General features: G+C 40.9%; 1 long non-coding RNA gene across 2 annotated transcripts in view; it reads left to right on the forward strand.

Moving 5' to 3' along the window:
• LOC148142139 (uncharacterized) overlaps positions 1 to 24,309 on the forward strand; it is a 104,523-nt gene extending 80,214 nt beyond the window's left edge. For both annotated transcript variants that reach the window (XR_015752125.1, XR_015752124.1), the window contains one exon: positions 23,422 to 24,309. This is a non-coding gene — a long non-coding RNA (uncharacterized LOC148142139). The remainder of the gene's footprint in view (positions 1 to 23,421) is intronic.
• The last annotated feature ends 3,082 nt before the right edge of the window (positions 24,310 to 27,391 follow it).

Raw genomic sequence — 27,391 nt, forward strand, 5'->3', positions numbered from 1 at the left:
GTAACAACTACTATTTATAGACAGTACCTATAAAGTAGTAGAACATCTCAAGTTGTTTTGCAGGCATCTTATAAGACAATATGTGACACTGGGTCACAGGAAAGCTTTACTGTGTAACAAATAACCTCAAACTTAGTTAAAGAGGCATGTTTTAAGCAGTATCTTAAGGAAGGAGTGTGAAGTAGAGAGACAGAGTTACAAGGAAGGAACATAGAATCTTAGGGCTTTAGCAAGGCTCAACCAGCATTGGTGGAACAATTAAAGCCATGGAATTTCCAGAGGCCAGAATTAGAGGAACCTAGATATCTCAGAGGGTTGTGGGGCAGGAAGAAATTATAGAGATAGGGAGAGGCAAAGGTATGAAGGTAGTCAAATATAGAAGGTTCCTTCAGAAACTTTAGCTTGTTACATGTACTTCTCATGTACTTCTCTGTTCTAGCATTTGATTTAAAAATTACCAAGTCATGTGAAGAAAATGATTTGTGTTCTTTTAGTGCCTTTGGCATCCTCAACGTATTACCAGGCATTTTCTGAAGTATGATCAGAACTGCTTTGAGGCAATACAAACAGAAAGTACTAGAAAAACTCAACAGGTTTTTCAGCATCTGTAGAGAGAGAGTAAAACAGAGTTAATTATTCAAGTCTACTATCATTCTTCTTTGGTAATGAAGACAGGTGGAAATGCAGTGGGTTTTATGATGCTGAAAAGGGAGGCGGGGCAAGTGCAATATACAGGAAGGTAGAGGACTTGTTAGATTCTGGTAGGATTAAATGAAAAAGATGTCACGGAACACAAAGCAGAGGCAGCAGTAATAACTGTAATAAAGAAGCAAAACTTTGATCCAAGGCAGAATGAAGAACTAAAGCCTCTGAATTAAACAAAAGCATGAAAGGAAAATATAGTTTGGCACTTCACAAATAAATAGAATCAAAATGAAGGAGTCTGAGTCCAGAGTCTGAGGTTGCTGAAGTCAATGTTGAGTCCAGAAGCTGCAATGTGTCTAGTCAGAAAAGGTGTTGTTTCTTGGATTGGGTTTCACTGAAGCATCACAACAGACTGAGATCAGAAATGTGAGTATGAGTGCAAGGTGGTGAATTAAAATGGCAAGCAACTGAAAGATCAGGATCATGCTTTCAGGCTGAGTCACCTTACTCTCTTAACTCTTTCAGAAATCAAATTGACATCAAGGGAGGGTCAACTGGTGAATCAAAACCATTCCAAATACACACAATGAAGATTTGTGTACAGGCCTGATTTTAACTCAATGAAAGCCCACTTACAAACTCTGGCTATTGGCTGCCACTTTGGTTCAGTCAAATCACTTATAGTTCTTACTTAAATGATAATTGGTTCAAATCACATTCTTGAGCATGAGAATCAGGCTGGCATTCAAGTGTATACTGGAAGAGTGCTACACTGTTGGAGATGCTGTTTTTGGGTAACACACTAAATTAAATACTATTTTAAATATCGCACTATTGGGGTGGATTTTAAAAAATCAATAACATTATTTAGAAAAAGAGCAAAGAAAGTTTCTTTTGCACTCCTCAAGCATCGTTGCTGAAATTGATTTTCTGATATTATCACATTGCTGTGCTTGGAATTTGGAATATAGTTTGGCTGCTGTGCTTCCTACATCACAACAGTGACCGGGGTGCAGAAATTACTTCACTGGGTATAAAGCTTTTCAGATCTTCTGATGTTGAAAAAGGTGCTACATGAATTCAAGTGGTTATTTTCTACTTTGTCTCCCCTATTTAACTTCAGTGACAAAGTTCTGCAACAAATACTTCCTGATGCAGAGAGATTACAAGATGTGTTTTAACACAACCCCGTGTCAGTGTGTACACCTACTGCTGATATAATTCACATTCTCTAAGACTTCATGAAAATATGATGAGACAAACAAAGATCTTCTTTGCTTTTTAATTTTAATATTCCTTAAACATCTGTCCACTTAGACAAATAGTAAGAAACCATCATTAAAAGACATGTCTGACAGTCAATTAACCAAGGTAGCTGACTTCTGTAATATTGATGCATCCTGTAATAATAAATCATATACTGTAATTTAGGAACTTGGGTCAGTAGACAAATCAGAGGAAGCAAGGCAGGCAGAGATATAATTTTGTAATCTTTGAGATCTTGGGAGAACTACCTTTTTTAGTGCTTTTATGCAACAATTTGAATAGATTCAAGAGTTTAACAATGTTAAATAGAAACTTGCATTTAAATACTGCCTTTTATAACTTGGCATTTCACAGCCAAGTCACTGTTGTAAACAGGGCAGTCAATTAGTGCACAGTAAGATTCCAGTGCTCATAATTAGATAATCTGCATTTGTGGAACTAAGCGAGGGATAATAGCTAGCTTCGGGATTCCTTTGGCATAATACCATGGAATCTTTTCCATCCACCTGAGACAGCAGAGTGTGCCTCAGTTTAAACTCACATCAGAAACATTGCACATCAACAGTTCAACACTCCCACAGTTCTGCCCCAGTGTATCAGCCTGGATATTACACTCAAGCCTTTGAAATGAGTCTTCAGTCTACAACCATCGAAAATAGAGATGACAGTCTTACCCACTGAATCACAGCCAATAAGACTCATCATCTTGATGTGAACTCTTGGTAAGAGCCAATCACAGTCTCAAACTCTAACCCTCATTCCTCTCACTTTTTTACTTCAACTACTTATGCAATTTTCTTCAAAAAGCTTTCCCAGAATGGGGGTTCACTCTTATGCATATGAGGGCTTAACACATTATTATAATGCATAGCATAATAAAAAAAATCCTCCTGACCCTGTTTTTGTTTTTGGAGATCTTAAAAATATATTCTCTTGTTATCGACTAACTGATCAGTGGCAATAACCTCCCCAGTTCCCATCCACATTTACCTTCATAATTTTGAAACCTGTATCAAATTATGCATGGATAAATACAGTAGGAGACATATTCTTAACACATTGATTAAAGGAAGAGTTTGAAGAATCAAATAAAAGCAAAATATTGTGGATGTTGGAAATCTGAAGCAAACATGAGAATGTTGGAGAAACTCAGGAAATCTGACACATCTGTGGAGAGAAAAAGAGTTAACTTCTTGAGCCCAGTATGACTCTTCTTCAGAAAACTCTGTTTCTCTTTCCACAGACACTGCCAGACCTGCAGAGTTTCTCCAGTATTCTGAGTTTGTTTTCACTTTTATCATTTACATCATTGCTGTTTTGGGGAACTTGCTGTGTGCAGTTTACTTTCTGTAAGAAGTGATTGCCAAACTACACTTTTAAAAGTAATTCATTGGATGTAATGCACTTTGAAAATCTTATGACAAATCCTAAACCTTGAATTTTTGACCCAGAAGTGTCAAGCAATCAGTATGCCACTATTTTGATTTGAGAGAGTTTAAATTGTTTCGTTGCTAACTTTTTGGGATGATTCAGCATTTTGCCTGTAATAGTAATGAGGAGACAGTTTTATCAGTTGAAGGTTCAAGTTGTTGGTGCCTGACGCAGATGCTTGGACTGAAATATGGAATGATATGAATAGCTGTTCATTCTCTGCACTTGCACATTCCAAGCTGCTGTGATCACATAGTCTTCCTGAGTTCATGCTGACTCCACATTTGTCAAGAGCTTGCTTTACCTTCTTGGCCATCTATCTGACATGTATAATCAGTCAGAAATATAGGAAAAAATAATAATTTGACATTGTGCAACTCGTATTTTCTTCATATTGTGTTACCATGAGTCACAGCATATAAGCTGTTTCAAGACATCACATGACCCCATTTGGTTAGCCACAGAAGAATCCATGTTTTTCCATTTACTCTGTGCTTCAGTCGGTTCCCCTTTTTTGGCATAAGACGCTATACTCACTTCAGTAGATTACTAGTCAGCTTCAGTTTTTCACTGCACAAATGGATGTTTTACTTACTGGTGCCTCATAATTGGCTGCAAGGAATCAAGCAAGTTTAAGGCATACCACAAGGTGCAGACTCACTTGGCAAATTACAAATATGGCAGTCACTCACACTTATACCAGTGGTTAACTTTTATAATCAGCGCAAATAAGGTGACCTCTGTATTTTATGAGATTTGTCAAAGTTTCAAATGGTGACTTATCCAGCGACCTCTCTGGTATTTACTGTTCTCATACACCCACCATCATCTCCTGCTATCCATCATTTATCTTTTCTAGTCAATTCATGTTGACTCCTTATCCCAGTTGGGATATAGATTCACTAACATTGGAAGGACCACCCATCCCTTGCCCTAGTTTGAGCTCTTCATGTTTGATCCATTATAAACATTTTATTAAAACAATGAAACATTCCTTCAGTGTTGTACTTGGAAGTTCTGTACTTAAAAAATAGAACATAGAACAATACAGTGCAGAACAGGCCCTTCGGCCCTCAATATTGTGCCGACCTGTGAACTATTCTCAGCTCGTACCCCTATACTATCCCATCATCATTCATGTGCTTATCCAAGGATTGTTTAAATCTCCCTAATGTGGCTGAGTTAACTACATTTGAAGGTAGGGCATTCCACTCCCTTACCACTCTCTAAGTCAAGAACCTGCCTCTGACATCTGTCTTGATTCTATCACCCCTCAATTTGTAGTTATGCCCCCTTTCCAATGAGAACAGACCCAAGTCTCTCAGCCATTCCTCATAAGACCTTCCCTCCAGACCAGGCAACATCCTGGTAAATCTCCTCTGCACCTTTTCCAATGCTTCCACATCATTCCTGAAATATGGCGACCAGAACTGTACACAATATTCCAAGTGTGGCCGCACTAGTCTTTTGTATAGTTGCAGCATAATATTGCGGCTCTGGAACTCAATCCCTCTACCAATGAAACCTAACACACTGTATGCCTTCTTAACAGCACTATTAACCTGGGTGGCAACTTTCAGGGATCTATGTACATGGACTCCAAGATCCCTCTGCACATCCACCTTACCAAGAATCTTTCCATTGACCCAGTAGTCTGCCTTCCTGATATTCTTCCAAAGTAAATCACCTCACATTTAGCTGCATTGAACTCCACTTGCCACCCCTCAGCCCAATTCTGCAGTTTATCCAAGTCCCCTTGCAACCTGTAACATTCTTCCAAACTGTCCACTACTCCACCGACTTTAGTATCATCTGCAAATTTATTAATCCATCGACCTATGCCTGTGTCTAAGTCATTTATAAAAATGACAAACAGCAGTGGTCCCAAAACAGATCCTTGTTGCATACCACTAGTAACTGGACTCCAGGCTGAATATTTTCTATCAACCACCACTTGCTGCCTTCTTTCAGAAAGCCAGTTTCTAATCCAAACTGCTAAAACACCCTCAATCCCATGCCTCTGCATTTTCTCAAACAGCCTACCTTATCAAAGGCTTTACTGAAGTCCATGTATACCATGTCGACTGCCCTACCCTCATCTACATGCTTGGTCACCTTCTCAAAAACTCATTGAGGTTTGTGAAACATGACCTGCCCTTGACAAAACCATGTTGACTATCTGAAATCAAATTGTTGCTTTCAGAGATACTAACTTTCAGTTCAGACATTTAACTGAGGCTCTGTCTGCCTCTTGAGAATATGGACAAGGCCCATTATTTCTGTTTCAAAGAAAAGCACAGCAATTATTCCTGCTGCCCCAGCCAATATTTATTCCTCAATCAATATTACAAAAATACAGATTATCTGGTTATTTTCTGGGAGTTCACTGGGTGCAAATTAGCTCCTGTGTTTCCTACATTTCAAGAGTGACTACACATCAAAATTACCTCAAATGTATAAAGACCTTTGGGACATCGTGAATTTGTGAAATGCACTCTACAAAAGCAAGTGTTTCTTTATTATAACTAAGCCCAGTGTTTTCCACATGTGAATACTTTTTTAATAGGGGTATCTGAATGGCATTAAGGAATGGGAGACACTGCTGATTTTTCTCGTCTCTAACCTGTAGCCCTCTGACTATTGTTTACTAATCTGCTATCAGGTTACTGAGTGACAATCAGAGCTAAACTCTGGTCCTTGTTTAATTACATAGTTCAATAACAACACTGTGGTTTTCACAAGTGAGACATATTATTTTGATCAATCAACTGATAGGCGACCTATACATAAGCCTTTTTTTCTCTAACACCCTGTTAGGTGAATAACACAGATAGACTTGCTGTCTAAGTTTTCCACTGGCCCAAGGCTCTGTGAGACTGAGAACTGAATGAATAGGAGATTATAGGGCATTGTCTGGCTATGTCAATATTTCCAGAAAGAGGCTGGGCAGAAGAGACCTGGCTCTCTGTTTCCATAACAGTGTCATGACTGTTCAATGACTTCAATTAGAACAGCAGACTGTGTAAAGGAAAAGTAACTATCACAAGGCAGGATGTATATACTGATATCAGTGTAGGACTGACACCATCGTGAGTAGTCAGATTTCCAAGTTATTCTCATTCTGTATATCATATTGTTTCCAATCATCCATTGAGCTTCATTCTATCTGATGCACTGCTGTTATCAACATCGACAAGCAGATTATTCTGCACGTCAGTATATGGCTCAGAGGATTGCTTATAACAACTAGGCTTTTATTAATAGTAACTGAGGAAGATTTGTATTTATTTTCACCTTTTGCAATCTAACAATCTCCCATTCCTATGAAGTCTTACGAAATGTAGTCACTGTTGTAATATCAGAAATGTGAAATACATTCTGGCAGCTCCAACAGAAACCATTGTGATAATGATCAGACTACCTATTGTTCCACCTGTTTTGGTTAAGGGTATTTTTTCTGGTTCTTACATATAAAATGGGCATCACTGACAAGGCCAGCAATTATTGCCCTTTAACTGATTGGCATATTGCCCATTTCTGGGAGCATTTAAAAGGCAACCACATTGCTGTGGGTCTGGAGTCACGTATCAGAGGCAGCAGGTTTACTTCCCTGAACAAAATTAATAAACCATATGGGTTTTTAAAAACAATTGATAGTTACATGGCTGCTATCACTGCCTTTACAGTTCATTCATTGAATTTAAATTTCACCAGCTGCCAGGGTCAGTTTGAATCCTGGACACCCCCAGGACAGTCAGCCAGGTCACTAAATTAGTATACTAATCACATGACCACTATATCACAATCTCCCCAAAATAGGCACAGGTACAAGTTCTCTGGTCTTCTTCAAATAATGCCACAGGATCTTTCATGTTTGCCTGTGAGGAGGTTAATGTCTCAGGTGTAAGATGGCATCTTTGATCATGCCACTTTCCCTCAGTGCCACACTAGATTGTCAATGTTAATGATGAAAATGTGACAAAGTGTTAAATAATTATAAAAATACCATGCTTGCAGAAAGAGTTTGGTATGTGTAAGATTTGCATGTACATTACTTTAGATTTGATCACAGAAATTCTGTAGAAAGCAAATTCACAGCAGTGTGTGCATTGGTAATGCTGTAGACTGAGGGATGTGCATCTTTCGAAGCCTGATCCAGGGATAGATGTGTGCAGCGACAAGTGTGCATGTGTTTCACTACGCACTGATACTTTAAGGTCTTGTGATGCAATGGGTAGTGCCTCAACCTCCAAGCCCAAAAACTCCGGGTTCAAGTCACAATCTAGCTACTTTTTGACCACACAAGCTATGCTCATAATGTGGTCACAGGTTGACTATCCACCTCAAAATTCTTCTAACACATCAATTTCAGGCAGTAAGGACTGGAAAAGTCTCCTTGTTAGTCAGGACCTCACAGCTGCAGCACAACAGCCTCCCCATATTAAACAATCCAATTCATGTATTCTCATTAAGGCTACATGTCTAATACTTTTTGAGGAGTTGTGGAAAGTGAATTTACTTCATGTTCTGAAGTAAATCTTTTTTTTGAAAGATTATTTTGGATATTGGAACTTTTATTCTAACAAGTCATTTCTTGGAAAACATGTGGATTCAACTAATTGTTAGATTTGTTCACCAGAGATGGCCTGCCAGAGTTTTATGACCATCAAAGAGCTATGTTCTATTTGAACAGTACTGTACATTGAGTTGGAGATTGTTTGATGTTCGTTTGGGGAAAATCTACTGAGGAAAAGGCTGTCCACTTCAGCTTTTCAGTTTTTCCAAAACAGCCTTGCTGTTACTGATGATGGAACCTTTTATTTTAATTCTAATACCTTAGCATACAATTGATCATAGAGTTCTTGTGGTGCAGTGGTAGTGTCCCTATCACAGAGCCACAAGACCTGGTTCAAGGCTCATCTGCTCCAAATGTGTCATAATATCTCTGAACGGGTTGGTTAGAAAATATCTCCAATTGACTGTATTAGGAACTCAGTGAACAATTAAGTTTTGTTGTAGGACTAAGAAAGTCATCCCATCCCAATCATTACAGCTGAACTTTGAGCTACTGCCAGAAAAGAAAGAATTGTGGCACCCTAACCAAAGGTCTGTCCTTATTTTTACAAGGGGAGATGGTGGCATAGAGATAATGTCATTGGACTAATAATCCAGAACTGCAGACTAATATACAGAGGACATGGGTTTGAATCTCACCATGGTGAAATGTGAATTCTATAAACCTAGAATTGGTTCACTAGTGTCCTTTATGGAAGGAAATCTGACATCCTTACCTGGTCTGGCCTATATGTGACTCCAGACCCATAGCACTGTGATTGACCCTCAACGGCCCTCTGGGCAATTCAGGGTGGGCAACAAATCCCAGTCCATCCAGCATGCTGACATCCTGTGAACAGATTTTTATAAAAATCATAATTTAAAGCAACACGGTAAAAAGGAGGTTGGGGTCATATCTGCATAAACATTTGATTATTGCATACAAGAGATGTCTTTTCTTCCCTCCTTTACTTTCAACCTCTGACTCGGAAGGTTGTTGCTTTTATTTGAAGAGATCTGAGTAAGGATTATCACAGAGATTTATAAACAGAAACCCATGGTCACTACAGTCAGCTCAGAGAGTTGCACCACTTTACTCTAGACAAATGTCAACTTCTGAAAGACTTGCTTGAAGTATTTAATATGATGAAGGATTACACAGAAAAAGTATGTGCGATTAAAAATAAGGGAGAATAAAGGGTATTCATAAATGTTACATAGGAATTAGGTGTCATGACGAGAGGATTTTCTTACAAAAAATTGCAATTTACTAGATTTTTAAAAATTGTTGAGTATTACTAACAAGGTCAACATTTATGACTTATTCCGAATTGCCCTCAGGAATGTGGTGGTGAGCTGCTTTCTTAAATACATTCAATAGTTTGCTCAGTCATTTCAAAGGGTAATTATAACGGTCAATCACTTTGCTATGAGTATGGTGTCATACATAAGCCAGACCAGGTAAGGTTGCTGAAATAACTGCACAGAGGCCAGTTTCCCATCACCAAGTCAGCCTTTATTTACATGTGCATAGCACATGGACACCAACCAGCCAGCTCAGAGCCAATCTCCAGCATGAGGAGACTCTCTGAATTCCCTGCTTTTTTTAAATTTTTTTTTCTTTTACCCCCCACACTACCGCCTAACTGCGGTAGTGCTTATCTTTTCCCCAGCACCCATGTTGTGTGTGTGCAGGTGTGTGCAGACACAGTGAACGACACAAGGTGCACAATTCTTTATTCAGTTTCCACCACCAGGAAGAAAGGAAACACCCGAGTGGCCAGTGACAAGCAGTGCCCTTCACATTAAAGGGCAATGCTGTGTGATCATACAGTGAAGAGGAGGGTAGGGACTAAATCAAAATAGAGTTGGAGGGGGAAATAATGTACTCCACTCCCTGCGGTGCCCACCTCTCCCTCAACAACTCCAGGGTGTTGGTGGACACCGCGTGCTCCTTCTCCAAGGACACCTGTGCTCTAACGTAACCGCGGAAGAGGGGCAGGCAGTCACCCCTAACGACCCCCTCCATGGCCCGCTGCCTCGACCTGTTGATGGCCAGTTTGGCCAGGCCCAGGAGCAGATCCACGAGGAGGTCTCATTCCCTGCTTTTTCTTTTCTTTTTTTTTAGTGCTTATTTTTTTCATTCCCTGCTTTTTTTTTAGTGCTTATGTTTTTCATTCCCTGCTTTTTTTTTAAGCACCCATGTTGTGTGTGTGCAGGAGTGAACACTGCTGTTTATATATATATTTTTTTTCTTTTCTCAAAAGGGAAAAACACCCAAGTGGCCAGTGACAAGCTGTGCTCTTCACACTCCTGTTTTCTTTATTTTTTTGGTTTTTTTTCCTCCTGGTTATATTAACCCCCACACTACCGCCTAACTGCAGTTGTGCTTTATTTTTCCCCAGCACCCATGGTGTGTGTGTGCAGGTGTGAGACGCAGTGAGAGACACAAGGTGCATGAATCTTTAATCAATTTCCACCACCAGGAAGATAGGAAAACACCCGAGTGGCCAGTGACAAGCACTGCCCTTCACATCAAAGGGCAATGCTGTGTGAACAAACAGTGAAGGGGAGGGTAGGGACTAAATCAAAATAGAGTTGGAGGGAGAAATAATGCACTCCACTCCTTGTGGCGCCCGCCTCTCCCTGAACAACTCCAGGGTGTTGGTGGACACCGCGTGCTCCTTCTCCAAGGACACCTGGGCTCTAACGTAACCGCGGAAGAAGGGAAGGCAGTCGGCCCTAACGACCCCCTCCACGGCCCGCTGCCTGGACCTATTGATGGCCAGTTTGGCCAGACCCAGGAGCAGACCCACGAGGAGGTCTCATTTCCTGCTTTTTTTTTAGTGCTTATTTTTTTCATTCCCTGCTTTTTTTTTAGTGCTTATGTTTTTCATTCCTAGCTTTTTTTTGTAGTCAAAACAGTGAAGGGGAGATATTCCTATTTATTCTTTTTTTATATTTTTTTATTTTTTTTTGTTTAAATTTAACCCCCACACTACCACCTAAGTGCGGTAGTGCTTATTTTTTTCCCCAGCACCCATGGTGTGTGTGTGCAGGTGTGAGACACAGTGAAAGACACAAAGTGCACGAATCTTTATTCAAATTCCACCACCAGGAAAATAAGAAAACACCCGGGTGGCCAGTGACAAACACTGCCCTTCACATCAAAGGGCAGTGCTGTGTGATCAAAACAGTGGGGGGGAGGGTAGGGACTAAATCAAAATAGAGTTGGAGGGTGAAATGATGCACTCCACTCCCTGCGGCGCCCACCTCTCCCTGAACGACTCCAGGGTGTTGGTGGACACCGCGTGCTCCTTCTCCAAGGACACCCGGGCTCTAACGTAACCGCGGAAGAGGGGCAGGCAGTCGGCCCTAACGACCCCCTCCACGGCCCGCTGCCTGGACCTGTTGATGGCCAGTTCGGCCAGGCCCAGGAGCAGACCCACGAGGAGGTCTCATTTCCTGCTTTTTTTTTCTTTTTTGTTAGTGCTTATTTTTTCATTCCCTGCTTTTTTTTTAGTGCTTATGTTTTTCATTCCTTGCTTTTTTTTTTCTTTTCGTGTGTGTGTGTGCAGGTGTGAGACACAGTGAAAGACACAAAGTGCACGAATCTTTATTCAAATTCCACCACCAGGAAGATAGGAAAACACCCGGGTGGCCAGTGACAAACACTGCCCTTCACATCAAAGGACAGTGCTGTGTGATCAAAACAGTGAAGGGGAGGGTAGGGACTAAATCAAAATAGAGTTAGAGGGAGAAATGATGCACTCCACTCCCTGCGGCGCCCACCTCTCCCTGAACAACTCCAGGGTGTTGGTGGACACCGCGTGCTCCTTCTCCAAGGACACCCGGGCTCTAACGTAACCGCGGAAGAGGGGCAGGCAGTCGGCCCTAACGACCCCCTCCACGGCCCGCTGCCTGGACCTGTTGATGGCCAGTTTGGCCAGGCCCAGGAGGAGACCCACGAGGAGGTCTCATTTCCTGCTTTTTTTTTCTTTTTCTTTAGTGCTTATTTTTTTCATTCCCTGCTTTTTTTTTAGTGCTTATGTTTTTCATTCCTTGCTTTTATCTGTCAGCCAGGGCTCCCTGATTGGCCAGGTTAACATCCCCAATCAAAGATTCTTATAGTCAATGAGATCCACCTTGCCCTCATTCTAATCACTACAGATGCCAATTTCCTTCCCCAAATGAGATTAGTGAACCACATTGGTCTTACAGAAATCTGATCATTACATGGCCACTGACACTAACCTTTTCGTTCCACTTATAAATATTTATGGAATCCCCCATTCCACAGAGGGATTTGAGCACAACTACACAGTGGCTTAGTGGTTAGCATTACTGCCTCACAGTTCCTGAGACATAGCTTCAATTCCAGCTGTGGGTGATTGTGTGGAATTTATACATTTTCCTTGTCTGTGTGGATTTCCTCTGACTGCTCCAGTTTCCTCCCACAGCCCAAAGATGTAGGTGGATTAGCCATGTTAAGTTGCCCATAGTGTGCAGGGTTGTGCAGGCTAGGTGGATTAGCCATGAGAAATGCAGGATTTTGGGGGTGGGTCTGGGTGGGATGATCTTTGGAACATCAGTGTGGACCAAATGGGCCAAATGGCCTGCTTCCACACTATAGAGATTCTATAATGCACATCAGTTGTTCGAAAGAAGTCATATTGGATGAAATGATTTAACTCTGTTTCTCTCTCCACAGTTGCTGCTAGACATGCTGTGTTTTTTCAGCAGTTTCTTTTATTATGCATCATTAGTTTGCCTCTTGTCTTCTAGTCCAGTAACAGGACTGCAATGTTATTGCCCCCAAGGGACATTGCAGGATCATGATCAAACAAAAATGATGGAAATTTTCAGATAATCAAAAATTTCTGGATCATATGCATATATATTATTCTGAAATATAAAAATTATTTCCTCCTCTAACCCTTCATTAATATTCACCTTTGTTGCTTGTCTTTTGCCCTTAAGATAGTTTGCCTTAAGAAAGCCATGGGCTGTGTGCAGACAATGTTGCAACTCTGCCTGGCTTTATATCTGCAAGCTGTATTTGGAGAAATAAGTTGGCTTACTGTAATATCTACTTCACAACTTCTAATGTCTTGTACTGTTTTAATAAGCTAACAAACAAAGTTAAGCAATCACTGATGACTGATTTACCATGAGATAGCAATCATTAGCATGACAACCTCCATTTGCCAAAATGCCAAATTTGGTTAGTGATGCAGATTCTTGCCCTTTCAGTGGGTGCAGATTCACTATAAATGCTCAAAAGGGAATTGGAAGAGTTTCTGCAGGAGGATTTACCTCATTGTCAAGGTTTTATACTAAAAATTGCTTTGGGATTTAGACAGCTATTTTCCATAGCTCACTTTTCTCCATCCTTAAAATGAGCAAGATATCTATTCAATTTGATATAAACTGATTTGATGCAATTTGACAATGATTTTGCAATCAAACACACCCTTAGAATTCAATTTTATTGTAGACAAGTCACACATTCCTATTAACCAGTTATTCTATTATTAACATTTCTCTGCAATAATCAAATGCTTTGGCTTTTCAAAAGTGTGTGAAAATTGCAAAAGCTATTTAGTATTTGATAAGTTAATGTGAAGCTGGTCTTTATTTAATCAACAATAGATCTAGTTCATGCATAAATTGGATAAAACCATGAATAGGACTGCATATCTAGTTATATAGAAAAAAGAACGTTGTCACAATGACCAAGTAATGTATTCATCTCCACTGCTATTGACAACGACCTTGATGCCTGGAGAAAGTAACTTGTGCACATTACAGGAAAAGTCTGCCAGCCCATTTTCCATCATCCAATGAGAACATAACAGATCTGCATTTCATTCTATTCAATTACATATTAATTTCACATGCATTATATCTTTCCTAATGAATATTGATTCATCTCAGTTTTGAATTTTTCAATCGACCCCAGCCTCGACAGGTTTTTTTTTGGATGACTGACTTCCAGATTTCAACTGTCTTTTGTGTTTTGAAGGTTTTTTTTTGAATTTCTATATTAATATTTCTAACACTAATTTTAAGGTTCTGCTTGATCCCTACCTCCCAGCTCCTCTTCTGGATTTCTAAGTCATCTGTCCCTTTACTGAACTCTTACATTCTGCCAACACCTCATGAAGATTAGAGAGACAGAATTGAAAAGTCAGCAAATCACTCTACACTTGTATTGAACCTTTTGTTGGACCACACAATGAGTGCTATGTGGAGTGCTGGTCACTATATTATAATCACATTGGAGAGGATGCTGAGAAGATTTAAAAGGATGATATGCGAAATACGATAGTATACGTACCAAGAAAGGATTGATAGACTCCCATTTCTCTTGAAAAGCAAAGCAGAGCAATGGCCTAATAGAAGTATTTAAAGCAAAAGGCTTGATCAGAGTTGACACAGAAAGAATGTTCCCTCTTATGAGGAAGAACGTAGTCCATAGAATCATCATAGGATGGAAACAGGGTGGAAGCACGCCATTTGGCCTATTGATCATCTGAAGAACATCCCATCCATACCCACCTCCACCCTTGTATTCACCGTGGATAATCCACCCAACCTGTACATCCCTGGACACTATGGGCAATTTGGCATGGCTAGTGTGGATGTGCAGAGGGATCTTGGAGTCCATGTACACAGATCCCTGAAAGTTGCCACCCAGGTTGATAGTGCTGTTAAGAAGGCATACGGTTTGTTAGGTTTCATTGTTAGAGGGATTGAGTTCCAGAGCTGCAATAGCATGCCGCAACTATACAAAACGCTAGTGCGGCTGCACTTGGAATATTGTGTACAGTTTTGGTCGCCATATTTCGGGAAGGATGTGGAATCATTGGAAAAGGTGCAGAGGAGATTTACCAGGGTGTTGTCTGGTCTGGAGGGAAGGTCTTATGATGAAAGGCTGAGAGCCTTGAGTCTGTTCTCATTGGAAAGAAAAAGGCTAAGAGAGGATTTGATAGAGACATACAAGATGACCAGAGGGTTAGATAGGGTAGACAATGAAAGTCTTTTTCCTAGGATGATGGTGCCAGCGTGTACAAGGAGGCATAACTACAAACTGAGGGGTGATAGATTTAAGACAGATATCAGAGGCAGGTTCTTTACTCAGAGAGTGGTAAGAGTGTGGAATGCCTTACCTACTAATGTAGTCAACTCAGCCACGTTAGGGAGATTTAAACAAAGCTTGGCTAGGCACATGGATGATATGGGATAGTGTAGGGGGACGAGCTGAGAATAGTTCACAGGTCGGCGCAACATCGAGGGCTGAAGGGCCTGCTTTGCACTGTATTGTTCTAATCTACCTAAACAGCACATCTTTATGATTGTGGGAGGAATCAGAATACCTGAAGGAAACCCACGCAAACACAGGGAGAACATACAAACTCCACACAGACAGTCGCCTGAGGCTGGAATTGAACCCAAGTCCCTGGTGCTGTGAGGCAGCAGTGCTAGCCACTGAGCCATCATGTCACCTAGTTAGAAGCCAAGAAATAGTCACCAAGAAATCCCCTCAGGATTTCAGAAGATACTCATTACTCAAAAGAATGATGAGGAGGTGGAACTCATCAGCCCATGGAGTGGTTGAATTGAGTAGCATACATGAATTTAAAGTGAAGCTTTGATGGAGAAGAGAATAGAGGGTTACAATGGTAAATTTAAATGGGGAAAGATGGTAAGAGGTTTCAATGGAGTGTAAACTGTTGTGTGGGCTGACTGCATCAAATGGCCAGTTTCTCTGCTGTAAATCTTGCATAAAATAGGGAGATTGTGATATAGTGCCAAAGGATTTGTCATCCAGGAGCCCAGGCGAATGCAGTTGGATGACAAATGCTGGCCAACACTGGTATGCTATGAAAGAATAAAGAAATCCTATGTTAGCCAGTATGCACTAGAAATATTAATGAACCAAACTTTTATGATAGTTGTTCAGTTCTAATTAACTTACATAGTTTGAAGCAATTTCAATACAATCAAGATTTCTTTCCTGTTTCTGTTTCTCTTGTGGTGTTACATTTCAGTTTTACAATCTTGTATTGAAACTAGCAGCTGATGAGAAACCAACAGGTTGGAGGAAACATTTTAAACTGTCAAGGGCTCACAAGGTTGACAAGTAAGTCTGCTAATTAAACTATTATGGCAATACAGATGCACTATCTCATGTGACAGCTGAAGGCTGGGGACAATATTTGAATGTCACAGTCTTTCATCTTTCTCCTAGTTTTCCCCTCCACTAGTTTCTGCCTCTACGTCTCCTGAAGATACTGATTCCTTATTGGATACAGCTTCATCTTTGATTGCCACCCTTTAACTCTTTACATTTTTTGAGAATTCAGAGACAGCATTGCCAACTAGTGCATGGCTGAGGGACAGAAAGACAAGAAACAGTAACTGTTCACTCGTTGATCGGCCAAGTTGAAAAGTATGTGTTATAGGTGGAAACAGAACCAGGGACATGAGTATAATGTTTTTCACTAATTCTGCACACAAAACAAAACTTTTCACTCTACCTAGGTACAACAATAAATCAAATAATAATAATAATAAATCCAGTAGGGAATTCAGGAAGTGCTTCTTTGCGCAGAGAGTGGTAAGAATGTGGAACTCACTACCACATGAGAACAGTTGAAGTGAATAGCAGAGATGCATTCAAGGGGAAGCTAAGGGACCAGGTAAGGAAGAAAGAAGTTAGATGGATGTGTAAATGGGTTAAGTTGAAATGAGTTGGTGGAGGCTGATAATGAAACACAAGCCCCACCAAGAACCTGTAGGGCTGAATGGCCTGCTTCCCTGTTATAAATGAACACATGCAAATCAAAGCTGACACTCCACTGGCAGAGTTGAGTTTGTGCTGCGCTGTTGGGCATGCTGTCTTTCAGAGGAAAATGTCACAGGTTCCCATGACCTCTGCAGGGGAGTCATCCTCAATGTCTCTGCCAATATTTACCACTCAATCAATGTTGCAATAACAGATTAACTGATCACTATCATTTTGCAGTCTGTAGGGAAGTTTTCTGAGTGCAGATTTGCTACTGCATTTCTGAGATTTTAACAGTGACTACATTACAAAAGCACTTCTTCAGTTGTAAAGTATTTTGGATGGCCAGTAATCATGAAAAGTGACACAAATTCAAGTCTTTCTTCCTTTAAATCATATCACAAATAGTGTCTTATTCAGATACACCAGCTTCAAAGGCCAATCTTGGCTGACATTCTCAGAGGTTTTAGTCTTGACAAACTCTGTTAAAGAGATGGACAAAGATATCAGCAAGGACTCCATCTTGTGTCACACATCAGCATTGCTTGCTCATCAGCCACAGCCTGACGCCGGCAGGGAAAGTGCCCAAGGTTGCTCAAAAGGCATATCAGCCAGCTCCTGATGTATTTAGTCTGCTGCCTGGAAGAAAATATATGAGATAAAAAAGGCAAAACATTTCAAGGGCACGTTCCCACACATTGCCCTAAATTTAACACAAAATATAACTTCTTTCTGAAGACAGCTATTGTTGAACAACCTCGGGAACTGCTGTGAAAATTTCATGTGGATCTCTGACCAAAAGCTGCAGTGAGGAAACAACAAAACATTTAAGTCAACATTTACGTTGTACTTCCATTTAGTCCCTACTGTATCACACTTGATAATCCGCAGATGACTTTTCCACTTGCAAGACAAGCCAAAATCAGGGACCATAAGTATAGGGTAGCTACTAATAGATCCAGTAGGTCATTCACAAAAACTATCTCTACGCAAGGAGTGGCTAGAATGTCAACTTGCTCCCACAGAGAGTATTTGAGACAGAAAATACAGGTATATTTATGTCAGATGTGGGAGTTTAAAGAGAGTTTAAAGGTTACTGTGGATTATATCAGCCATAAATGCTGTTGGATGCGAATCTTATCAGATCGAGTGGATCAGTTGGAGAGACAGATAGAAGCAATGAGGAATTTGCAACAGCAACAGTATGTGATGGATGGCAGTTATAGGAAGGGGGGAAAGTGTCAGATACAGTCACATTGATAGGTCAACTCAAAGAAGGGTACGAGAGGTAGGCAACTAGTGCAGGAGTCTTTTGTGGATATACCCATTTCAAACAGGTATGCTGTTTTGGAAAATGTAGGGGGTGATGGATTATCAGGGGAACGTAGCACGAACAGCCAAGTTTCTGGTATTGAGACTGGTTCTAATGCAATGAGGGGTACATCGGCTTCCAAGAGATCAATTGTGTTAGGGGATTCTGTAGTCAGAGGTACAGACAGACGTTTCTGTGGCCAGCAGAGAAAAAGCAGAATGGTGTGTTGTTTCCCTGGTGCCAGGATCAAGGATGTCTCAGAGAGGGTGCAGAATGTTCTCACGGGAGAGAGGGGCCAGCAGGAAGTCATTGTCCACATTGGAACCAATGACATTGGAAGGGAAAAGGTTGAGACTCTGAAGGGAGATTACAGAGAGTTAGGCAGAAATTTAAAAAGGAGGTCCTCAAGGGTAGTAATATCTGGATTAGTCCCAGTGCTACGAGCTAGTGAGGGCAGGAATAGGAGGATAGAGCAGATGAATGCATGGCTGAGGAGCTGGTGTATGGGAGAAGGATTCACGTTTTTGGATCATTGGAATCTCTTTTGGGGTAGAAATGACCTGTACAAGAAGGACGGATTGCACCTAAATTGGAAGGGGACTAATATACTGGCAGGGAGATTTGCTAGAACTGCTTGAGAGGATTTAAACTAGTAAGGAGGTGGGGTTGGGACCCAGGGAGATAGTGAGAAAAGAGATCGATCTGAGACGGGTACAGCTGAGAACAGAAATGAGTCAAACAGTCAGGGCAGGCAGGGACAAGGTAGGACTAATAAATTAAACTGCATTTATTTCAATGCAAGGGGCCTAACAGGGAAGGCAGATGAACTCAGGGCATGGTTAGGAACATGGGACTGGGATATCATAGCAATTACAGAAACATGGCTCAGGGATGGGCGGGACTGGCAACTTAATGTTCCAGGATACAAATGCTACAGGAAGAAAGGGAGGAAAGAGAGGAGGGGGAGTGGCATTTTTGATAAGGGATAGCATTACAGCTGTGCTGAAGGAGGATATTCCCAGAAATACATCCGGGGAAGTTATTTGGGTGGAACTAAGAAATAAGAAAGGGATGATCACCTTATTAGGATTGTATTATAGAACCCCTAATAGTCAGAGGGAAATTGAGAAACAAACTTGTAAGGAGATCTCAGCTATCTGTAAGAATAATAGGGTAGTTATGGTCAGGGATTTTAACTTTCCAAACATTGACTGGGACTGCCATAGTTTTAAAGGTTTAGATGGAGAGGAATTTCTTAAATGCGTGCAAGTCAATTTTCTGATTCAGTATGTGGATGTACTTACTAGAGAAAGTGCAAAACTTGACCTACTCTTGGGAAATAAGGCAGGGCAGGTGACTGAGGTGTCAGTGGGGGAGCACTTTGGGGCCAGCGACCATAATTCTATTCGTTTTAAAATCATGATGGAAAAGGATAGACCAGATCTAAAAGTTGAAGTTCTAAATTGGAGAAAGGCCAATTTTGACGGTATTAGGCAAGAACTTTCGAAAGCTGATTGTAAGCAGATGTTCGCAGGTAAAGGTACGGCTGGAAAATGGGAAGCCTTCAGAAATGAGATAACAAGAATCTAGAGAAAGTATATTCCTGTCAGGGTGAAAGGGAAGGCTGGTAGGTGTAGGGAATGCTGGATGACTAAAGAAATTGAGGGTTTGGTTAAGAAAAAGAAGGAAGCATATGTCAGATATAAACAGGGTAGATCAAGTGAATCCTTAGAAGAGTATAAAGAAAGTAGGAGTATACTTAAGAGGGAAATCAGGAGGGCAAAAAGGGGATATGAGATAGCGTTGGCAAATAGAATTAAGGAGAACCCAAAGGGTTTTTACAAATATAATAAGGACAAAAGGGTAACTAGGGAGAGAATAGGGCCCCTCAAAGATCAGCAAGGCGGCCTATGTGTGGAGCCACAGAAAATGGGGGAGATACTAAATGAATATTATGCATCAGTATTTACTGTGGAAAAGAATATGGAAGATATAGACTGTAGGGAAATAGATGGTGACATCTTGCAAAATGTCCAGATTACAAAGGCGGAAGTGCTGGATGTCTTGAAATGGTTAAAGGTGGATAAATCCCCAGGACCTGATCAGGTGTACCCGAGAACTCTGTGGGAAGCTAGAGAAGTGATTGCTGGGTCTCTTGCTGAGATATTTGTATCATCGATGGTCACAGGTGAGATGCCGGAAGACTGGAGGTTGGCAAACGCTGTGCTACTGTTTAAGAAGAGCGGTAAAGACAAGCCAGGGAACTATAGACCAGTGAGCTTGACCTCAGTGGTGGGCAAGTTGTTGGATGGAATCCTAAGGGTCAGGATGTACATGTATTTGGAAAGAAAAGGACTGATTTGGGATAGTCAACATGGCTTTGTGCGTGGGAAATCATGTCTCACAAACTTGAGTTTTTTGTAGAAGTAACAAAGAAGATTGATGAGGGCAGAGTGGTAGATGTGATCTATATGGACTTCAGTAAGGCGTTCGACAAGGTTCCCCGTGGGAGACTGATTAGCAAGGTTAGATCTCATGGAATACAGGGAGAACTAGCCATTTGGATACAGAACTGGCTCAAAGGTAGAAGACAGAGGGTGGTAGTGGAGGGTTGTTTTTCAGACTGGAGGCCTGTGACCAGTTGAGTACCACAAGGATCAGTGCTGGGCCCTCTACTTTTTTGTCATTTACATAAATGATTTGGATGCGAGCATAAGAGGTAAAGTTAGTAAGTTTGCAGATGACACCAAAATTGGAGGTGTAGTGGACAGTGAAGAGGGTTACCTCAGATTACAACAGGATCTAGACCAGATGGGCCAATGGGCTGAGAAGTGGCAGATGGAGTTTAATTCAGATTAATGTGAGGTGCTGCATTTTGGGAAAGCAAATCTTAGCATGACTTCTACACTTAATGGTAAGGTCCTAGAGAGTGTTGTTGAACAAAGAGACCTTGGAGTGCAGGTTCATAGCTCCTTGAAAGTGGAGTCGCAGGTAGATAGGATAATGAAGAAGGCGTTTGGTATGCTTTCCTTTATTGGTCAGAGTATTGAGTACAGGAGTTGGGAGGTCATGTTGCGGCTGTACAGGACATTGATTAGCCCACTGTTGGAATATTGCGTGTAATTCTGGTCTCCTTCCTATCGGAAAGATGTTGTGAAACTTGAAAGGGTTCAGAAAATATTTACAAGGATGTTGCCAGGGTTGGAGGATCTGAGCTACAGGGAGAGGCTGAACAGGCTGGGGCTGTTTTCCCTGGAGCGTCGAAGGCTGAGGGGTGACCTTGTAGAGGTTTACAAAATTATGAGGGGCATGGATAGGATAAATAGACAAAGTCATTTTCCCTGGGGTCGGGGAGTCCAGAACTAGAGGGCACAGGTTTAGGGTGAGAGGGGAAAGATATAAAAGAGACCTAAGAGGCAACTTTTTCATGCAAAGGGTAGTACGTGTATGGAATGAGCTGCCAGAGAATGTGGTAGAGGCTGGGACAATTGCAACACTTAAGAAGCATTTGGATGGGTATATGAATAGGAAGGGTTTGGAGGGATATGGGCCGGGTACTAGCAGGTGGGACTAGATTGGGTTGGATATCTGATCGGCATGGATGGGTTGGACCGAAGGATCTGTTTCCATGCTGTACATCTCTATGATTCTAAGAGGCTAAATAAAAAGAAAGTGAGAGTGAAAGGAATGGGAAATTATCCTGGTAAGAAAAGTACATATTGGTTATGAGGAGGCTCAAGTTGAACATAAACACCAGCATAATCCTGTTGGGCTAAATGGCCTGTTTCTGTACTGTAATCTCTATAAAAGAAGATTTTGCATTTTGCATCAACCACAAAAGTCTCAAAACATTTTATAATCCAAGAAGCTCTTTTCAAAGTGCAGTTACTGTTGTAATGAGGTAACACAGCAGAATCCCACAAACAGCGATGTGATAAGAAATCAATTAATCTATTGGAGAACACACCTACTCTTCACTGAAATAGTGGAATGAGTCTGCTACATCCAACTGACAGAGTAGCTAGGCCTTGGTTTAACAACCCATCCAAAAGACAGCACCTCTGAAAATGCAGCCCTGCCTCCATACTGCACTGGCGAGGCAGCCAGTGTTTAACCTTGGTATTCAAGATCTGGAATGGGCTTGAATCCAGAGGAGAAAGTAATGCTAATTGTGTCATAGCTGACACACTAGCTGGTGCATGTAGAAGGTGAGTGAGATGACGATGTCAGCCCTCTGATAACAACCCTCCAAAAACCATGAAATTGATAGCCAGGAATATTATTCAGATAAGGGTATCATTTTATGCACTGCAACGTATGCTTGAGTCTTAGCCTTGAAATTAATAAGGGCAAAAACTAGGAGAGTTCCATATCTAAACATTCCTTCCTGAAACTATTCTCTCTGACCAAAACATTAAGAACTTCATAACTGATGCTGGCATAAAAGATCTTTCATTAATAATGAGACTGGCTTTCTTATCTCAAGTACTCACGTCAGAATAAGATAACTGGGGCACACTGCAGTTTTAAAACTGTAATCACTTAGTCAGACATTCTTGCGTTAATGTAGGAAAATTATACCTTACAATTTAATATATGTACCACAAAAGGCAGCAAACTGAAGCCAACAGAAACTCTTATTGAAAGAGCAGTAAGAATACTTGTAAAGTTTCATTTTGAAGAATAAACAAGCTGGTGATAATAGAATTACACATCAGTTACACCACAGAAATAGGCTGTTTGGCCCAACTGATCTACCGTAGCATTTACACTCACACCAACCTCCTCACATCCTGCTTTATCTCACTCTTTCTATGAATCCTTCTACTCTTGCCCCTTATCTAGCTTCCCCTAAAGGCATTTGTGGAGCTACATCAACAGGAGATTGGATTCATAAGGTCAGACACTATGAGAAGGCCATATGACCTGATTAGTCACTTGCCAGCAATAATGGTTGCTTTGACCTAACGTCAGCAAACAGCCTGAAATGGTAAAGTGGTGGATAGCAGATCACATTCTATCTTTCTCGCAGAACCATCTAGGACTTTATACAAAATTCCCTCTTGGATGAAAAATAATGTTCACTATTTTTTTGGCGAAGCTGTTGACCCAGTCACCTGCTTTGACACAAGGTTATTGAAACATTGCAGCAATTGATAGAAGAATTGTTGACAGCTGTTTGGAAAAATCCATCTACACATTAGTAAAAGGAACAAAAATTAATGACGGCAATGCTAAGTAAATAATTCACAGCTTACAGCAGCAATCAAAGTGATCTGCATTTTTTGTTTATAGCAGACAGAAGCATTTTTAACTCAGTCATGACAAATTCATAATGGTAAGCGTACTGTTTTCTGGCTGATGTGTTTAATATTCTTCTAAAAAAATTAAAGATTTGCATTTTTTTCTCATTCATTCACAGAATCATTGGGCGTCACTTTCTAACAATGAACATTTATTGCCCATTCCTTGAGAAAGTGATGGTGAATCACTTTCTTGAACCGCTGCAGTTACTGGGATGTATAATGCTGTTCAGAAAGATTTTGACCCAGCAACAATGAAATAATGGCAATATATTTCCAAGTCGGGATAACATATGGCTTAGAAAGGAACTTGCAAATGGAAAGACTCTCATGTATCTACTGCCCTTGTCCTTATAAGTCATAGAGGTTGCAGGTTAGGGATTAACTGTTGAAAATGTACTGTCTAATACCTTATCATACTTGTGAAGATGTTACACTGTGTATTAGTTTTTGAATGTGGTGACTGTGGTTAAGTAAGAAAGTAACTAGATGTCAATGTTAATAAAACAAAGATGAATGTAAAACAAACTGTCAAGTTGCTAACTTGTATTATTCAGAGACAAAAAGACTGAAGATGCTGGAATCAATGTAGACAAGAATGCTGGAAGAACACAGCAAGCCAGGCAGCATCAGGACCCACTCCCAGTCCTGAAGAAGGGTTATACCCAAAATGTTCACTTCTCCACCTCTTGATGATGCCGGCTCTCTGTGTTCTTCCAGCCCCTTGCTTGTCTAACTTGTATTATTTAGCCTTATCTAAAGTCAAAAACCAATAAAATCTCTTTGTGATAGTCTTCACAAAATACAAGTCACCGGAAGTGCAGTATCCAGAATACTGCAGCCTATGTATCTTTAATATGGATCACTAGTGAGACCCAGCTTTGCCTATCCCTCAATGCCCTTTATAAGGTGGGAGAGATGTCCATGTGCTTTAGGTGCACCCACAATGCTGTTACGGAGGGAGTTCCAGGATCTTGACCAGGCGACACTAAAGGAACAGTGGTATGGTTCAAAGACAAGACGGTGTGTGCTTTGGGAGAGAACTTACTGTGGGAAGAAATTCCTATGTAGGAACATCTCCTTCCAGATAGTCATAGAGTCACACAGCATGGAAACAGTCCAACTCCATGTTTCCCAAACTGAACTAGTCCCATTTGCCAGCGTTTGGCCCATAACACTCCAAAGCTTTTTTATTCACGTACCTATCCAAATGTCTTCCAAATGTTGTAACTGTACCTGCATCTACTATTTTCTCTGGTCGTTCATTTCACATCTGAACCACCCTCTGTGTGAAAAAGTTGCCCCTCAGATCCCTTTTAAATCTTCCTCCTTTCATCATAAAAATATGCCCTCTAGTTTTGAACTCCCCTAGGCTAGGGAAAAGACCTTTGTTATTCACCCTATCTATACCCTTCATGATTTTATAAAGCTCTATAAGGTTACCCCTCAACCTCCTATGCTCCAGAGAAACAATTCCCAGCTTACCCAGGCTCTCCTTATAACCCAAACCCTCCAGTCCCAGCAACAAAGGTGTAAATGTTTTCTGAACCCTCTCCAATGTAATAATATCCTTCCTAGAGCAGGGCAACCAGAACTGTACACAATACTCCAAAAGTGGCATTACCAACGTCCCGTACAATCTCACCATGACATCCCAACTTCTATACTCAATGGTCTGACCAATGAAGGCAAGCCTGCTAAATGCCTTCTTTACCATCATGTCTACCTGTGACGTAATTTTCAAAGAACCATGTACCTGAACCCCGAGGTCTCTGACAACACTACCCAGGACCCTAACAATAACTGTATACTCCTGACCTTCTTCTCTTTGCCAAAATGCAATTTCTCGCATTTGTCCAAATTAAACTCCATCTGCCACTCCTCAGACCATTGGCCCAATTAATCAAGATCCATTTGCAATCTTAGATAACCTTCTTCACTCTCCACTATAACACCAATTTTGGTGTCATCTGCAAGTTTACTAACCATATCTCCTAAACTTTAATCCAAATCATTTATATAAATGACAAACAACAGTGGACCCAGCACCAATCCCAGCAGAACACTACTGATCACAGGGGCCTCCAGTCTGACAAACACTCCATCAGTACCCTCTGTCTCCTACCCCCAAGCCAATTTTGTATCAAATTGGCAAGGTCTCCTTGAATCCCATGTGATCTAACTTTACTAACTAGTCCACCATGTGAAACCTTGTCAAAGGCTTCACTGAAGTTCATGTAGACAATGTCTACCACTCTGGCCCTATCTATCTTTTGGCCACATCCTCAACAAACTCTATCAAGTTTGTGAGACACTATTTCCCACACACAAAGCCATGTTGACTACACCTAATCAATCCTTGCATCTCCAAATGCATGTAAATCCTATTTCTCAGAATTTCCTCCAACAACTTATATACCACTGATGTCAGACTCACTGACCTTTAGTTCCCAGGCTTCTACTTACAGCCTTTCTTAAATGAAGGCACAACATTAGCCAGCCCCAGACCTCTGGCACCTCATCTGTGGCTGTAGAAGAGACAAATATTTCTGCTAGGAGCCCACAATTTCTTCCCTGGCTTCCCACGGCGTCCTTGGCTATGCTTGATGAAGTCCCAGTGATTTATCCTCCTTTATATTTTTAAGACCTCCAGCACTTCATCATCTGTAACGTGGACTGTTTCCAAGACATCAGTATGTATCTCCTCGAGTTCCCTAGCCTCCATGTCTTTCTACACAGTCTGAAATTGCTGCTTAAGGAGTCTTGGTGAGTTACTGCAGTGCATCTTGTAGATGGTACACGTGCTGCCATTGTGCATTGGTGCTGGAGGGAGTGAAAGGTTAAGGCAGTGAACTGGGTCTGCTTTGTCCTGGACTACCTTAAGGTTATAGGAGTTGCTCCATACAGGCGTGTGAAGAACATTACAACACACTTCTGACTTATGCATTATGGATTGCTTTGGGGAGTCAGGAGATAAATTACTCAGAGCAGAATTTCCAGTCTCTGACTTGCTCTTGTAGCTACATTTATTAATATAACAAGTCCAGTTCAGCTTCTGGTCAATTATATGTTAGGATGTTAACAGTGGCTAATTCCATGATGGCAATGCCACTGAATATCCAGGGTGGATGGTTAGATATTTTTCTTGTTGGAGATGGTCTTTGCCTGGCATTGTGTGATAAGAACATTACTTGCCAAAATATTATCATTTCACATTTGTGCCAACTTTCCATGCAAAAAACTGTAAAAACAAACATGCAAAGACACGTCGAACTAACAGCACAAAACAAAATCGAGGCCAATGGATTTTTGTTAGTTAGGTTTCCAATTCCTTGATTTCTTTGTGCTGCATGTAGATTCAGTCAGAACATTTTTACTGTTATTACAATAGCAATGTAATACTGAATTTGACTTGGTTTCAGTGTTTCCTTAGTGTCAGATAGTTATTATAAGACAGCACAGCAAATCCTTCTTGAATTGATACCCTAATTTCACTTCCTCCCACACCCTCCAAAAACAAGGCTTTCATTGTACTGCTTCCTGTAGAACAATGAAGGGCAACACAATCTAAATGGAATTTGGCCAAACCTCTACTGAAAGCCTCCCTGATGGCTTAGTGATATTCTTTTGTGAGTATCTGAGCCCTGTAAATGTGGAAATTCACAGGTTCAGCACGCAATCTGAGCCAAATTAGGTGACTGCATGAGAATTACACCAACTTTAATGAGGAAAAAAATATTGAGAATTTGGCAACAAATGCATACTTTTGAGTTACAGTAAAACTGTAGGAGTAGCAGTATGGATAAAGATGGAAGGGGGAGGATGCAGGGGAACTGCATATAGAAGTTACATAACTATAGAATGAAACAGGCTATTTGGCCCCACAGATCCATGCCAGCATTTATGAACGTCATGAATCTCCTCTTCTGCATTTTCACAGAGTCCATCAACATATCCTTTCCCCCTCATGCAATTACTTATTTTTTCCTTAAATGCCTCAAGTATTCCATGTAGTAGTGACTTTCACTTTTTAAGTATATGTTTGGTAGATATTCCTGTTATTCCCTGTTGGATTTATTGGTGACTATC

The sequence above is a fragment of the Chiloscyllium plagiosum genome, unplaced genomic scaffold (assembly GCF_037043375.1).
Source record: "Chiloscyllium plagiosum isolate Xiang-an unplaced genomic scaffold, Cpla_swu_hap1 HiC_scaffold_30, whole genome shotgun sequence".
NCBI classification, from domain to species: domain Eukaryota; kingdom Metazoa; phylum Chordata; class Chondrichthyes; order Orectolobiformes; family Hemiscylliidae; genus Chiloscyllium; species Chiloscyllium plagiosum.